The 15,457-nt window shown below is 41.9% G+C and overlaps 1 long non-coding RNA gene across 2 annotated transcripts in view; it reads right to left on the reverse strand.

Moving 5' to 3' along the window:
• LOC120395711 overlaps window positions 1-15,457 on the reverse strand; it is a 141,753-nt gene that overhangs the window by 72,893 nt on the left and 53,403 nt on the right. The window contains exon 3 of one of the 2 annotated variants that reach the window (XR_005592747.1): window positions 13,103-13,279. The exons of the other annotated variant lie outside the window; for it this stretch is intronic. This is a non-coding gene — a long non-coding RNA (uncharacterized LOC120395711). Of the gene's footprint in view, window positions 1-13,102; window positions 13,280-15,457 lie in introns of those variants that run through there. 2 annotated transcript variants of the gene reach the window in all.

The raw sequence follows: 15,457 nt of genomic DNA on the forward strand, positions 1-15,457 counted from the left end.
CTCGACAAGTCAGGGGAAAGTAAGCCAAGAGAACACATGGCTGAAGATAGAGCTGCTTTCCATGGCAAAATGCCCACTAAACCTTGTGAGGTTTCTCCATCAGCTGATAGTTTAAGGACAAAACCTCCTGCCCTTTCCACAGAGGGTGGGCACTCCTCACCCCCGATGAATCAGTAAGGAAGGAACGCCACAAGCTGTAACTTACAGAAATTCCTGCCCCCTGTGCATGTTTTGAATCGCATTAGAGAAACTGGCTTATTATTTTTTAGAGCAGAAGTTTATAATTAGGGCCAGGCAAAATGATTGGGATAAAAGAACAACCCTAAACTTTCACCCTAGACTCAAGCAACACTCTCAAAGAAATCTTTGAGGGTGTGGAAAAAGATTGGTGAATTTTTAAAATATGTAATTATATATTGGGCCTTCCTCATTTTAGCGTGCCTGTTGGAAGGGACAAAATGCCACAACTGAGGCTGGTCTCATGTTATTTCTAGTCTTACAGTAAAATCCCATGCCACACATAAGAAAGCTTATATTAATGTGTGACTGCATAAACTCTGGAGGTTTGGATAGTTCAGATAAGCATCTGAACTTTTGGGTTCTTACCCAGGCTGAACGGAACCACTAAATCTTTAGTAGCTCATTATAACTGCTACATTATCGCATTGTACAAGAACTGTTTGAGGCTATATTTCTGTTTTTAATAGAAAAAAAGCTTTAAATATAGCAGATTATTTTCTCTGCCCTGTGTGACATGAGCTATAATCATCTGTATTTCCACCTTTCATGAACACCATCTGTTTGTGACCATTAAAATCCATTTTCTATGCTGAAGAGATAGGATCTTAAGAGGGATCTATTCAGCCACCATCCAGACACTACAGCCATTCCTAAGGGATCTATTACTGTCTGACACACCCAAGTATTTATGAGCTATAAACTGCCTGCCTAGAATGGAGATTCATCAGTTATGCACAGGAGATGCTGACAATGATGGAGCACGTTGTGGCTGGAAAACAAGGGGGGGAAAAAAGGTTTCCCCTCAACTAGCAGCTGTATCGATCAGTTATTTTTCACTGTGGTACATCAACTTTAAGCCATTTGCTTTGGCTTCTCCAACAACCAAGGTTAAAACAAACAGATGCTTCAGAAGTGACGCCCAAATTATACTGTTGAAAGGTCTCCATTTTTCATCATTATTGTCTGCTCTGGTGTCTGCACTCGTTTGCCTTTAAAGTGCTATTTTCTTGAGCTGAACACCCCACAAATCAATACAATGGGTGTTTAGGGCCCAGCCTCTCACATGCGCAGTTCTAGTGAAACCAGGGGAACTGCAGCTTGCATAAGTCAGGGTCTGCAGGATCGAGACCTCATTTTGCATTCTATGGCTGGTCTACACTGAGGGGGTCGATGTAAGATATGCAACTTCAGCTACAGAAATAGCGTAGCTGAAGTCGACGTATCTTATTTCGACTTACCTCCCGTCCTCACGGTGCGGGGATTGACAGCCACGGCTCCCCTGTCAACTCCGCTTCCGCCTCTCGCCCTAGTGGAGTTCCGGAGTCGACGGGGAGCGTGGTGGGGATTGATTTATCCCTTCTAGACAAGACGCGATAAATCGATCCCCGGTAGATCGATCGCTACCCGCCAATCCGGCGGGTAGTGTGGACATACCCTATCTTTCATACTGACTATATCCCAAAAAACTTACAATAATTGCCATGTTAGGACATACATAATAGAATAGGGAGACAAACATTTAGTTGTATAAGCAAGGAAAATAACACGTTTTCAAGCTGCGATTGGAAAGGAGATAGATACTGGAAGTCTGTTGGAAATGGCAGATGCTGCAGAAGAGAAGGCTCTCACACCAATACTGGCGAGATCATGTGAAGGGACAAAGAAAAGAAAAAGGGGGCTAGACAAAATGAGAGAGTAGCAGGATGGTTGTGTGGCATACACACTGGTCCTTGGACTCAGGAGTCCGTTCCTGTTTTGCTACCCAATTATTGTGTATTTAGTCTCTCTGTGTCTCCACTCCTTAGCAGTGAAATGGGGAAAACACAACCTACCTCAAGAGGGTATTATTAGACACTCCAATACTATGATGATGGGAGCTATGTAAATACTTAGGTGGGAGGGAGGGAGACAAAATCCATGAATGTATATGCATTCAGACTATACAAGAAAAACGTTCAATAGTTTATTTTTAGGTCTCATGAATTTTACTGGCCAGCTCTGCTCAGCTAGTATACTCCAGAATGTACCATTTTGTGATACTAGAGAGGAAACTCTGGAGCCAGTTTATGAAAGTCAACTAGAATAGAAATCTTAGCATACAGAAAAGTTGAAAAGTTTATTTAAATTTTAATTTATATGCAGCCACATCCTTATACACTTCCTGGGCTTTGTGACAGTTATAGGCCTCTTCAGTACCTGGCAGCTTTCTGATTCTATACAACACTGGAAATGTAAGTTTTATGCAAGAGGTCCTCTGTTTAGAAATGTGTCTTGCTCTACAGGTGCCAACAAGTGCCATACTCGCTTTACATGGGTCCATAATGCTAAGGGAGAGTAATGAGACTGGAAACAGATCCCAGCTGCAGTTTAGTTCTAGTTCTAAAATTTCTCCAAATTTTGAGTAATCAGATAGAGGTTTTTTTTGTTGAGCCTATCTCTAAATGAAGTTGTTGACATGTAATCGCTTCAGGGGTGGGAAAAGATGTACTGTAGTGTGCTTGTTAAACTTTTTAGTCAATTACTGTTGCTTTTACAAATGTTATTTTAGGGGTCCTAGATGTACATTACAGTTTCAAATTTGTTTCTCCTACGCAACAGTAAGTATTTGCTTTATTTTTAGCTTGGCCAAAGACCCTAAAAGTCCAAAGGAATTCAAGTGTAAAATGTCTTTTTTTTTTTGGCTTGCTTATTACCAAGTCACAGTGAAATCCTCATTCTTCTACAGGCAAAAGTAAGAGTGCTTGCAAGAAGTTTGTGGTTTTCTGTTCTCTGGCTCACTGACACATAACCCAGCCATGACTGCTTACGACAACAGGCAGGAACTTGCTACCTTATTTGGCCACATAGCACGCCTTGTGATAGCTGGCTGACTACTGATTCTAGAACAGACTGAAGCACCCATATATGACACTATCACCTGCAAAACTGAATAGCAACGTCAGCTGGGAATTCACAGTGGGTGTGCACTTCCTTTGGAATAAATATAGTATATTTGCAATATCTGGTGCTTTCCTGGGCATCTCTCTTACATATTAACAACAAAAAAGTAAACCATGCTTTCCTAGAAAATATCTTAAATCATTCCCTTTCGTTCTATGGATTTCTTTCATTTTTCTCCTCCTTAGCTAGCTATGCTTAACACCCTGTTTGAATATGTAGTTCTGCTGCTCTGCATGTGACTACGCATGCGCACACACACTTCCCTCCAGAGTTTTTGTGTGCATTGATTCGCAGTTGTTAGCATTCCTCCCAACATGCCCATTGTTACTAGACACATCCCTTATCAGGATGTGTCTCCTTCAGTTTCAATTTACATATGGCTGCATTCCACTTAGATCATCTCATTTTCATCACAAAGAAATCCCTAGCATTAGAAACGTTGAATTACAATGCTATGGTAATAGACAATATTACCGATGCTGCAAAAATAGATCCCATGTTATTTAAAGCTCCCTGTATTTATTTTTCATCATAGTTCAGACATTTTTCTCTTGAGTTCCACAATCAGGCCTGACTGAGGGCTCCTAAATATGCATTTCTGTTATACAGATCTTAAACCCCATTGTCATTCTCTAGCAGGCAGGAGAATCATTTAGCAAGTTTCAGAGCAAGGTATCCCCTCATTCTGTTAGTTAGTTTATGGTAAAAAGGGACATAAACCTCTCAGAAGAGGCAGAGCAGAACATCCAGTGGCAGTACATCTCAGACAGGAATGTTGCGCTGTCACACTAAGGAAACAAAGAAACAAAAACCTCTTCCGGCTTTTGTGAGCCAAAGCTGCGGTTAGCCTCAAATAAGAGCACAAGGCGCCCTCTTCTGCCTCAAATTATAGCTTGCACAGCACATCACTAGAAAAATAATATATATATATTTGAAATCACAGTATCTAAGTACAGACACAAAAATATAAGCACTCACATTTAGCTAAGAAAAGTTGGGTGATTTAAAAGTCAGTGTAAATCATGTGCGTTTTTTATTTGAATTGTGCCTCAAAACAATTTCAGAAGTCATTTTTGCCAGTTAATGCAGCTCTTTTCTTTAAGCTCAGGCCTGTTCTAACATATGTGCACCAACCTTCCTCCCTAATTACTTCAGTAGGGCTTGGCAGCACCTTGTGTATCATCTGCTCTCTGGCCTGCTTGCACTTCCTGGTCAGCAAATGGTGCTCTCTGAACTGTCCCAGGCATCCATATCCATCCAGCAGAAGCAGAATAAGAAGTAGCACTTCTCTGCTCAGTATACAGATACAGCTGTAGGACAGCCCTGTCAGGCAGAAGGAGCTAATATAGCACCACCCTAAGGTATTATAAGAATCTCCTAAATGCTGGCTTATATTTTAAATTGAAATGAGCCTGAGCTTCTGTCCTCTTAGTTCTGAAGGAGAGGAAAGGTTTGAATCAAATAGGAATTTAAAAAAAATCATTTAAAAAAAGGCAGAATTGTTTATTTTTGCAAAACAGATCAATTGTCTCCATATCTCACTGCCCTTGCTGGGGTTACACAGGTGTGACCAAGAGCATAATTTAAAGATAATCAGCCAAGCTGATCACTGTTGTATAAAGCCCAGTGATTACTCTGCTTTGCACGTGTATAAATGAAAGCAGGATGTGTCTCACAAAATGATGATGATGAAACAACACTCCAATCCTAGGCTGAGTTTGCAGGAATGTCAGGTAGCAAAACATCTTTTTACTCTACATTTGATCTGGAGTGAGACAGACACTAAACACGAAGCCCCAGGAGGCCATAAACAGTCATTTCTGGGACACAGTACTGTATAAAATAAATGTAAGTCACCATAAAAAATCACTCTCAGAAGTTTGGTTCAGGGAGCTTCTAGGATTTAGCTCCATATAAAACAGAGGCAGATGGAGTCTCTGTCCCAAGACGCTTACAGTCTAAGGGCTAGATTGAGCCATAGGGGCAGGTGCATCACCCTAGAAGGAGCCTCTCTTACAGCTTTGGATGCAAATTATTTCCCGTTCATGCCTAGTCAGTGTGTAGGATGGGCAGAATCATTACTCCACCCTCTTCCCACCTCGCCCTTGCCCTCTGGCTTGAATGAAGCAGGAAAAGCTATCAGGCATGCAGTCATTCACATACTCAAACTCTCTCCCCCCACCCCCTTTAGTGCATTAATGCTGATAGCCCTTGTGGAAGAATTGCGTTAAGCTGCAATTTAACTACAGAGAGAAGATGGTCATTTGGCACAGAAGAGAGGAATTTCCAAGCATAATGTGTAAAAGGAAGAATGGAAATATGAGCAGAGATAAGGATACAAAAGGGGCATGAAAGATGGTAGCATGAGTGCAGTGTAGGCAATGGAGGGTTACCCGAAGTTGGAACTCTCATGATATTATTTCCACAACTTGTTATGGTCATGCTGGAGATACCATGTGAAAATCTTCTGATAGAGTAGTTCAGCTCTTCCTCTTTTAATCATGGCAAGAAAGAAGAAGCTAACAATCTTAAAATAATCTTTTTGAATTTTTTTTTGGACCAGAATATCCTTTGTCATCTTGAGGCTGGGGACGGACTACTAAGCAGCAGTTCTGCAGAAAAGGACCTGGGGATTACAGTGGACGAGAAGCTGGATATGAGTCAGCAGTGTGCCCTTGTTGCCAAGAAGGCTAACGGCATATTGGGCTGTATTAATAGGAGCATTGCCAGGAGATCAAGGGAAGTGATTATTCCCCTCTATTTGACACTGGTGAGGTCACACCTGGAGTATTGCGCTCAGTTTTGGTCCCCCCACTACAGAAGAGATGTGGACAAATTGGAGAGAGTCCAGCGGAGGGCAATGAAAATGATTAGGGGGCTTGGGTACATTACTTATGAGGAGAGGCTGAGGAAACTGGGGTTATTTAGTCTGGAGAAGAGAAGAGTGAGGGGGGATTTGATAGCAGCCGTCAACTACCTGAAGGGGAGTTCCAAAGACGATGGATCTAGGCAGTTCTCAGTGGTGGCAGATGACAGAACAAGCAGCAATGGTCTCAAGTTGCAGTGGAGGAGGTCTAGGTTGGATATTAGGAAACACTATTTCACTCAGAGGGTGGTGAAGCACTGGAATGACTTGCATCTGAAGAAGTGGGTATTCTTAGTCTATAAGGTGCCACAGGATTCTTTGTTGCTTTTACAGATCCAGACTAACACGGCTACCCCTCTGATACTTGGCACTGGAATGGGTTACCTAGGGTGGTGGTGGAATCTCCGTCCTTAGAGGTTTTTAAGGCCCGACTTGACAAAGCCCTGGCTGGGATGATTTAGTTGGGGATTAGGTCCTGCTTTGAGCAGGGAATTGGACTAGATGACCTCCTGAGGTCATCCCTAAGCCCACGGGCACTTTTGGAGTGGAGCTGTTTTTTATATAAAATTAATTAAATATTATATTAACATGTGATCTAATATATATGTTAGGTGCTCATTACAGTATTATTCTATGATTCTATTATTCTATTTGTAAGAGAAAATAAATATGCTTATTTACAGGTGATCAATATATAACTTCACTGTACCATTATCTGTGTTAATTTTAGTCACTTTACATGAAGTTCCAAGCAATTCCCCACATGCTCAAAACAACACAGAGATTCATATACTGACCAGTCATTTACTATATGGGAAATAGTGTGCTTTCTCTGACAGCTAAGTAATCTCATTGTGGTACAATAAACTTCAGAAGTCACATTAATAGAATGCAAAACAACACAGGCAAAAGCTATTGTTGTTATAGGACTGCTGTTAACTTTGGGGAATTTTAACAGGTGCTTGGAGCCAACCTTCACCTTATGTTCTTTTTGCCACTAGATTAAGCATCCCGAATGTATTACTTTCTTTGATAAACAAAGATTGGGGTACAATCAGAGACATTATAGAAGAAACTGCACATAAATAAATTAGGAACTGGATTAGAAGTCAAGATATTTGCGGTCTATTCCAGCTCTGACACGGACTTGCTTTGTTACCTTGAGCATGCCACCACTCTGTGCCTCAGTTTCCCCATCTGTAGAATGGGGATAATATGCTTACCCATTTTTTTAAAAGTGCTTTAAGATCTAGTGTTGGTTTTTAAATGTATGTCAAGGGCACCTTAAGCCCAAGGGCACTTTTGGAGTGGAGCTGTTTTTTATATAAAATTAATTAAATATTATATCAACATGTAATCTAATATATACGTTAGGTGCTCATTACAGTATTATCCAAAGCGCCATATACAGTAATTACAAAATAATCACATACAGTTGGTCATAGTGTAATCTATAAGGCAGTTAACTGAAGTTCTTTGTGATTAAAAAGAAACAGTAAATCACTATGATATTTATCCTTGCGGTTCCCTATATTTTGAAGACTTACAAATCAAAGCAAATATCAACAGAGTCAGCTCCATTAGATTGTGCTGATAGTACTAAGCCAGTAATTAAAACCTAAATGTGTGTCTTTATAATGTCACTGGGAATCTGGAAATTAAGCAACTAAATATTCAGCTGCTTTTTTTGCCCGTTTCACAATACAAGTTACCACTAGCCATCGGGCCTTTGAAAACTGGAGCTTGGTTTTCACCGACCACTCTCTCAGTGGTAAAATTACATAAAGCAGAAGGTAAGACAACTGGATCTTCATGAGCTAAAAAGGCTATGCAACTCAAAACATTTTCACTAGCGGGACTAATTTTTTCTGACTCAGATGTAGAAATAATTATTAATCTACTATGAGCCAGACAGTCTTATTTAATGAAGCATCAGTTTAGTTGGGATTAGGCCTACCTAACAATGGTCTATAAAACTTGAAAGTTATATACCCTGAGCGTTTCTCTCTCCAGTAACAATAGATCATCTTTTTAAAAGTATGGATATCTATTCAGACTAAATGGCTCCTCTGAATCTCTATCCCCATTAATATTTTCTAGGCCAAAAGAATCATGTTAAGTAAAAGGGACCTTTTGTCCCAGTAAAACTGGGATAATCCCAGTTTTTCGTGTATGTTCCAGTATGCAGGAACTTCTTTTAGGAATTTTGCTATGTTTCAATTTTTTAATTTAAATCATTATAGATAGAGCAGATAATAATTACAAAAATGTTTGTTGAATCATACTGTTACGTTACTCCAAGGAGAACTTGTTCTGTGTTTACCAGGGCAACCAGGCCAGCAGAAGGAGTAGTTAGTATGATGAACAGTGTGTGGAGAGAAAAGAAGAGTCAGAGGAGTGGAGACAGTAACAAGGCTGTTCTTCTGCACAGAGTGAACACCAGTGATACTCGTTCATCATTTCATGACAACTCATTCAGAATACGAAGGACTGAAAAAAATCCTCTATGCCGAGAAATGTGCACATGCTGCTGTTGAGTCAGAAGCTGGCAGTAATGACAACAGCATGCACTCTTTAAAAAGTCTTTTGTATAATTATTCTGCAACCTCATTTTTTTTTAAAATGGGAGCACATTGAAGCACACGACAGAACTTTTAGTGTACAACAGCAGGCTTCACACGGCAAGTTACTGCTCAGCAAGCTAATGTGCTGTAGAGTCACACTCTAGCCTGTCATGTAGACACTCCCTGAGTCTCTCTGTCTCAGTTCCCCATCTATAAAAAAAATGGAGACAATCCTTTCCTATCTCACAGGACCAAATAAATATCTTATATAAATAGCTAAGAAAAAAATTCCACAGGAAAGAAAAAAAAAAAACCAATAAGAAGTGCCTCCTTGAGAGCACTGAAATCCCTGTGCAGAAACATGGCAGGTCTGACAAGAGAGGACAGATGAGCACTGCCCAGCCAATGGAACTACGTGCAGAAAAAGTAACAGAAGAGAAGCTAGTCCAAGCAAAGGCCCAGGATGGCTGTTGTCTGGGATCTCTGCCTAGAGACCACTACAGGCTGAACGCACTGTATATGCTTTTCCAGCTCGACTACTGTCCCAGCAAAACAGTAATAGCTAAAATCCCCATGGGAGAAGAATCAATTAGAGGTTAGTGTCTTTCAGCCAAAGTCATCATCCCTTGTGTATTTTCACTAAGGTAACTCTAGGGACAAATTTGCCTCCTACCTTTTAAGAAAAGAAAATGAGATTTGTTAAAGAAATACAAACACAATCTGATCCTTAGAAGTAAAAACAAGTATATGGTTTCTTCCCCATGCCCCCCGTTGGGAAAGTGCAAGTCACCTTTACCTCAATATAATAGTTCTCCCACATGTACAAACATACACCAGTTTCTTCACTGCTAGCTGCTTGATTTAAAAACAACTTTATTCACAGATCAAAGGATTTCACATGCTGACGGATTATACTCAAGTGTTAATTAGCTTAATTTAACAGATATGGATTCCTTGATTTGGAATTTACTATTGCAATCTGACTTTCCATCCATTCACCAGGATAACAGGATGAATTGCACTGCACTGCTGATATACTGTCTTTTGTAGCAATACTAATAATGTCCTTTGTTAAGCCCTGAATACTGGAACTGGTGCAGTTAGATAACTTGTGGAATAAGATGTTATCGCCATCATTAGAGCAGTGAACAGAACCCCATTGCTTTCCCATGGACATCTCATGGACGGACACTTGGTTTTGAGCTACAAGTGCTACATGCTGGTCACCACCAGGGAAATAGGCCACATTTCACTCACTGGGAGGGAAACACTTGCAGTATTTACTCACTGTATTACTGCAGTGTCCAGACACTCTGTTTAGAAGCAGGGCTGGCAGCACTAGACACTGTACACACATTGTATTCTTTTGCTCTCATAAGCTAGCAGTCTCATTGGCAGAGCTTATGAGGCTGAACACTTGTCTTGATGACATTTTTCTGTCTGTTTGGATGTAACCTATTAAATTTTGAACACTGCATCAAGTTGATTTCAGGGAATGTTCTAGGCATTAATGGGCAGAACCCTACTGATTTGGGGGCAGGGGGGGGAATCAGAAAACTGGAAGGGGTACAATGGGAGACACACACAGCCTCTGCCATCTGTTTAGCAGAGCCACAGCTTCAGGAACCTCTGCAATTTTCTTATAAATCAAAGAACTGGTTAACTGCTAACACTTTCCAGCATAACACTACCACATCTCAACTCTGCTCAGCCACCCAATACAATTTAACATTTTGACCCAGTGAATTACTTTTCTCCCAGACATAAAGAAGAGAAATAATAATGGAGGGGAAGTGGAGGCATACAGATCTCTGACGGGGGTGGAGAATGGGGAACCCTGGTATAGGATGGAAAGGGGTATACACAGAATCCCTGGCATGGGGGAAATAGGGGACCCTGGTGTGAAGGGAGGAGAAATGTTGAGTGCAGAGAACCCCTCACAGGGTGAAACTGGGAGACACTGGTGTGGGGGGAAGGCAGAACAGATGTGCACACAGAGACCCTGGCAAGGGGGAGAGCGAGGGAAATGGGGATTAGCACATGGATGGGAGAATGGGGAACCCTGGGATGGAGGGAAGTGGAGAATAGGGAGCACACAGAGACCCTGGATGAGATAGGAGAGTTGGAGGGTCGCAGGGAATCCCTGGAATAGAAGGCAATGGGAGAGTGGCAAACAGGAAGGTTGGGGGCGGGGGGATTGATGCCCAGGTGTGTGCAATGAACTTGGCTTGCAGAAGTTGCAAAGTGGGTGACACTCTAGTTTAAGACAAGAGATAATTAATTTTTTGATTTTTTTTAAAAAGCACCCATCACCTTGTCTCTAGCCATCAGTTATTAAAACCACCCAAAATTTGTTGGTTCGTTGTTGCATTAGGGAGCTTGTATTACAAGCTCTGTACTGCACCTTTCAGTAGAGAGAGATCTGTTCAGAGGAGCTGCCATTTTGTGCTCAGAAGAGCTGTCTAGGTGGTGTGCTCTCTGAGGGCATGTCTACACTACGGGGGTCACAGCAGCACAGCTGCAACTATGCCACTGTAGCATGTAGTTTAGATACTTCCTATATGGACAGAAGGGGTAATCCGCCTCCCCAAAGCGGCGGTAGCTAGATGGAAGGAGAATCCGAAGGGAGCACTGTCACAGGAATCAGCAAAGGCTCCCCTCCAAAAAAGGAAAGCTTACTGGAAGCCTGGCTCAGCAAATGAGTTCATCTTTACTGCAAATCCCCATACATCTCTTTTCACACACTCACACTTACTGCCCCAGTAACTGTACAACACAGAGCATCAAGAGTATCCAGGCTAAGTGGGGCCTGCAGCCACCAAAGTTTCAGACCTTCCCCCTCTAAATTTTTTCTCCTCCTTTGCAGGCTTCTCCCCCCTTCCGAGGCCAATACAACCTCTCATTCATTCTCCCAGCTGCCACAGAATGGGCTTCTCTCTTGAGTCATTGATATTCTTCCATTAAGGCAGCCCTTCTTAGCCAGGGGGCATATGGGCAGCAGCAGCAATGAACTGTGTGTTACACTGTCACCTGCTGCTCTGCATACAGAAACCCACTCTCTGTGGTGCCCAGAATCCTCCACTACTTGATCCTGGTTACCCATTACCTGGTAACAATGCTCCACTGTTACCTAATGATGCGGCTGTAGGGATCAAAGGTCATCCTCCATTCCCAGCAGGCTGGGTTTTGGACCGCTGAGAGTCCAAAATAGACTGTGGCTGGCCGCAGCACGTTCTCATTGTTGTTTGATGTAATGTTAAATAAAAATAATTTAGCTGTTATATGCAAGACGAAGGTTTCTAACCATTAGAGGAGTAAAGTTCTGGAACAGTCTTCCAAGGGGAGTAGTGGGGGCAAAAGACACATCTGGCTTTAAGACTAAGCTTGATAAGTTTATGGAGGGGATGGTATGATGGGATAGCCTAATTTTGGCAATTCATTTAGCAATTGATCTGTGATTATCAGCAGGTAAGTATACCCAGTGGTCTGTGATGGGATGGGATCTGAGTTACTACAGAGAATTCTTTCCTGGGTGCTGGCTGGTGAGTCTTGCCCACATGCTCAGGGTTTAGCTGATCGCCATATTTGGGGTCAGGAAGGAATTTTCCTCCAGGGCAGATTGGCAGAGGCCCTGGAGGTTTTTCGCCTTCCTCTGCAGCATGGGGCATGGGTCACTTGCTGGAGGATTCTCTGCAGCTTGAGGTCTTCAAACCACAATTTGAGGACTTCAATAATTCAGACATAGGTCAGGGGTTTGTTACAGGAGTGGGTGGGTGAGATTCTGTGGCCTGCATTGTGCAGGAGATCAGACTAGATGATCATAATGGTCCCTTCTGACCTTAAGGTCTATGAGTCTAAGCTTCCTGTGCCTTTAAAAGGACAACAGAGGAGACATTTGAAAGCTGAAATGTTGTGCCCTGCAGGAACTCCCAGATTTCATTGCACAGACCGATGTCATTAACCCTGGCAAAATCTCTGAATAGGTACCCCTAGCACCTGACACTCTCCATAGTCTCTATGAAACCCAGGCTTTCTCCCAACTCCTAGGAATTATGTGTTTTTTAAATTTCATCCATGCTATGTAAAATTTACCCACTAGATCAGGAACAATTCTGAGGACTGTTGTACATCAGCTATTACTAAGAGGAGCGCTAACAAGTTATGACCACCAACCAACAGGTTACCAGGCCTGAGAAATATCAGACTAAGATACTTGGGTTTTCAAAAGAAGTTTACTGATCTCTCTGGCTCTGACCTAAGCTCAAATCAGTCTGACAGTTTGTTTGAAAGAAACATGCAAAGAAATGCCCCCCACTTGTTTCTCCCCTCTACTTACTTCACCAAAGGTAACGTACTGCAATAAGTCACCAGTACAGGTCAGATTTTAAGCATGCAGCAGCTAAACCAAACTTAGCAAATAAATAATATGTTTATGATGATGACTAGAACAGATTTTCCTGCTCTAAGAAAGCCAGCAAAAACATACCTTTTTTTTCTTGTTTTGGGGTAATCAAATAACAGCTCAGGTGGAAGTCTTAATCCACCCGTGAGCACTGGGACTCTCACAAATGGAACATCTGTCTATTGTTGCTGAGCCATCCTCCTGGGCACTCTCCATCATTTTCACCTCCGCTTAAATTTTTCACTGGTGATAGATACAGCTGCACCTCTGGACCAAACAGCAAAAACAGACAGCTGATGAGATCTTTACATGCATTAGTGAGCAGTTACTCATATAAGCAGTCCCAATGACTTCAGTGGAACTACTCATGTGAGTAACTGCTCATTAAAGTAAGGGCTCATAATTTTACCCAGAGTGAATTTCTGAATTTTTCAGACATACTTCATATTGACATACAATCTCTTCGCTTCTTTCTGCTTCTCTATCGCACCCACAATTATTAAATATATATGTGTATGTGCATGCATGGGTAAGTAAGAAAAAAGACAGACTAATTTTTAACATATATCCACACGCACATGTGTTTGTGTGCTCATGTGTATTTATAAAATTTGGGTTGTTTCTCTTCTGTATAAACACACAAATGTAAGAGAGAGAGAGAGAGAGGGGAACAAAGAAATTAAGCATTTGTGCTAGATGTTTTAAAATAAGCCATCAGAATGGAATATAAGGTAAAGTACGAAACATTCATAAATTCTTGATGTGACAATACGGTCTGGAGAAAGGTGCTCAGGACGAGGCGTCTGGAACTTGAGTTTAGTCCCAGCTCTTTCACTACTCAGATAAGTCACTTTACTCATCTGCATATCAGGTTTCTGCAACCTATAAAAATACTTTATGGGGTTGAGAATATTCTCAATGCCAGATAGACTCTCCACCCATATGTGCTTTTAGAAGAATCCCTGGAGGCAAAGTGAACAAGAACTGTGGAAGTCAGACAGACACTTTATTTAGTTTATTATCAAGTCAATAATTAATGCTCTTTGCTTCCATCTAGTGGTGATGTTCTGACATTAACCTCCACAGTGCCAGCGATTTCAAGCTATTTTTTCTCCGATTTAACTTTATTTTGTTAGAATATTTTGGGGTTGGGGGAATTTGGAATGCTGGCTGGGGCTGTTTGTTTTAAACTAATTGAAGCAAAAGGTAACTAGTTGATCCCAATTGCAAAAGCTTCCTGCTCACTAGGTTTCATTGCCCAGGCTCTAGGCCCAGCCTGAACATCTACACTGCTATTTTTAGCCCCATACAACTACCCTGTCAGTTGACCCAGGCTGTGAGAATCGCTGCCGCTGGTCTTTCTTTGCAGTGTAAACGTACCCTGAGTTTCCAGATGGCCTGTACAAAATAAAAACTCCACAGAGTACTCACTGCGAGGGAAATTCACAGGGCTCACACAACAACTACTTTAGTCCCTTTTTAAGAGGATCACATTATGTCCATGCCAAGTGCAATGCAGTGAAGAGAAATTATACATTTCTATGCCACACAGACCCATGCTAGATTGTTACAAAAACTGTCCGTTAAAATGGCAGAAGTAATTAACATTGCACAGGGAATTCACCCCAAGGAGAAGGGGCCCATACACAGTACTATGCACCAATTAGTTCCCCTGGAGAAAGCTGGGTGAGCTAATGAGCCAATTAGCCCAGCCACTTGATAAAGAGGAACAGGAAGGAAGCATCAAGGAGACAGAGGAAGAGGGCTAGCTGAGCCCAGCCTCCCAGAGGCCTCAGGGAAGGGAGACCTCTGCTCCAATCAGGTCCTGAGGAGAGAGCTGAAAGCACAGAGGATACTATAAATAGTGCTGTTGCATGGGATTGCAAAGGTGTTGGTTAGGGAACGCAAAGATGTGGCATGGTGGATATGCTGCCAGTAGAGTCCGAGACATTTTCTGTGGTGTGAAAAGGAAGGAGCAGAACCCTCCCTGCTACAGATGGGTTTTGAGGATTTATTTCAAAAATAACTGTTTTGTCTTTTATATCAAGGTGCATTAAAATGCTATTCTACAAAGAATACTGAACTATTGGAGCCCACTATACCACTGACATATGGTCAATTTATGATGGCTCTGCCAGGGGAAAGTGGCTGTAAAGCCTTCCTAAAGGCAGCCGGGTGCCAGTTAGGGAGCTCCTGTGGCTGCTCCAACCTGTGTTATGCATTCAACTATCCCCTGATAATAGCCCCAGCATAGGGGAGACATAATGGTAAGGTAAAGTCACCTGGGCCCCCACCCCTTACTCCCTACACTGAGCCCTGTTCTGGTCAGGAATGAATTTGGCCTTAGCTCAGGTATAACATTTAGAAGTTAATGTATTATGCCAAACTGCTATCAAAACATTTTCCAATAATTATCACAAGTGAGGAAATATAACACTATGCATT

Source organism: Mauremys reevesii, linkage group 1, assembly GCF_016161935.1.
Source record: "Mauremys reevesii isolate NIE-2019 linkage group 1, ASM1616193v1, whole genome shotgun sequence".
Taxonomy (NCBI): Eukaryota; Metazoa; Chordata; order Testudines; family Geoemydidae; genus Mauremys; species Mauremys reevesii.